The sequence below is a fragment of the Pteropus vampyrus genome, unplaced genomic scaffold, assembly GCF_000151845.1.
Source record: "Pteropus vampyrus isolate Shadow unplaced genomic scaffold, Pvam_2.0 Scaffold104, whole genome shotgun sequence".
NCBI classification, from domain to species: Eukaryota; Metazoa; Chordata; class Mammalia; order Chiroptera; family Pteropodidae; genus Pteropus; species Pteropus vampyrus.
The window spans coordinates 5,830,045-5,832,113 of NW_011888885.1; positions in this window are offsets into that span (position 1 = coordinate 5,830,045).

Genomic DNA, 2,069 nt, shown 5'->3' on the forward strand with positions numbered 1-2,069 from the left:
GCCTCCTCCCCCACCATCTGCCAGGCGAGTGCGCAGAGAATGCAGATGAATCTTAATACCAGCCTGGGCCAAGTGCAATGAGGAAGATAGCTTCTGCGGAACCCAGACAACATTACAGAGACCCTGGCATTCCACAGGCACCCTGGGTAGTACCAGGTACAGCAGCCTTTCCCTAGTGGTGGTGGTGGGGGACGTGCATGTCCAGCCAAAGACCCCAAAAGCCAAGGGAGGAAGGAACAGATAAATCCTTGTCTGGCCTCGGAGCCTCCGGTCCGGCTGAGAGGAAGAAGCTGTCTGCCTGAGCGTGGGCAGCTGTTTCCAGCACTCGGGGAGGCAGAGTCATAGCTGGACCCACTTCTTGTCCATCTCCAGAAGGTGCTGGCCCCAGGAGACCTGTGTGGCCCAGCAGAAAGAACACAGCTTTGTAGATGAGACAGCCCTGGATTCCACTCCAGGCCCAGCTGTGTGACCTTGGGCAGGTTGCTTGGTTCTCTGACGCCAGTTTCCTGACCTGTTGTTGCAAGAACTAAATGAGACAAAATGTGCAAACCAAGCACAGGCACAATGGCTGGCGGGCAGTCGTGGGAGTGCAAGAAAGGGGAGTTCTCGCCTTTCTACTTCCCACACATTTGCTCTGGCTGCGCCTCCTGCCGGGCTTGCCCTCACTGCCCTTTTGGCCATTCCTGGCTCTCATTTCCTTTAAGTTTCCCCTCTGCATTCATCCATCAACCACTAACCGAGCCTGTCTTTAGTGTCAGGCACCAGGCCAGGGGCTGGGATACAGAGATGAATGGGACACCGTCCCTGCCCTCAAGGATCTCGCTGGCTAGTGTGGAACTGAGACATGGAAATCAATGATTCTAACTCAGTGTGGTGATTGGAATAACAGATTCCTGTACCGGGCATTATGGATGCACCAGGGATGGCGGGAACAGGAGCAGGGAGGGTCAGGAATGGCTTCCCGGAGGCGGTGATGCCGCAGTTGTGAGGAGGAGTCAGCCAGGCAAGGGCTATTTCTGGCAGGGGGTACTGACTGGTCAGAGGTCTGGAGGCTAGAAGCAGAAGCAGTTTGCTGTTTCTGGAGCAAGACGAGAGGAGAGGAGGCCGGAGCAGAAGGCTGGGACCAGCTGATGGAGGGTCTTATGTATTAGGCAAAAGGGTTTAGGACCTCTGTTTATGAGGATCCACTGAAAGGTTTTAAAGGGGCTGGTGATTATAGTCAGATTTGCATTTTAGAAAGCTTTTGGAGAATTCGCCAGAAAGAGAAGAGACTAGAGAGAGGGAATCAGTAAGGAGAAAAATGCAATAATCCAGGGTGAGAAAGAGAGAGAGGGAGACTACACACATCTTTAGGAGGCAAAATAATCAGGATCTGGTTGCTGCTGAGATGAGAGAGAAAGGCAGAAAGGAAGTCAATATGATACCAAAGTTTCTGGCTGGGGCAGTAGGAGCGATGCTCACTGAGGTGGGCATCACAGGCGAGGGAGAAAGGTGGGTTCTGGGGAGAGAGTGGTAGGGTCAGTTTTGGTCATGTCACTTCTGGATGCTGTTGGTCACCCTAGGGCAGAAGAAAATTTAGCCTGGGGTGCTGGAGGTGTGCATGGTTAGTGGATGGGGGAGCTCTGGCCACCCTGATGTTTAAGGGATGGGCAGAGGAAGAACAGCCCCCAAAGGACCCCAGACAGGAACAAGCAGCCAGGGAAAAAGGAGGGCAGATGGGCTGATCCTGGAAGCAGCAGGAGCAGTGAGGCTCTCCTACCTGAGTAGACCAAACAGAGTGGGGATTATCGTACACACGGGTTCTAGAGTCCTACCCTGGGGAGTCTTAGTTGATAAGTGGGAGCTCAGGACCATGTATTTTTATAAGCCCCTGCCTCCATCCCAGGTAATGCTGATGGAGGTGGCCTCTGGACTTCACTTTGATAAACTCTGGTGTGTGGGAAGTGTCAGGATAGAGAGAATGAGCAGCAACTCAAAAGAGCAGAGTGGCCTCAAAAAGTAGAGACAGAACAGAGACTAAGATTCCTACAGCAAGTGTACCCAACTTCGGTCCCTGTAGCTGCTCCCAG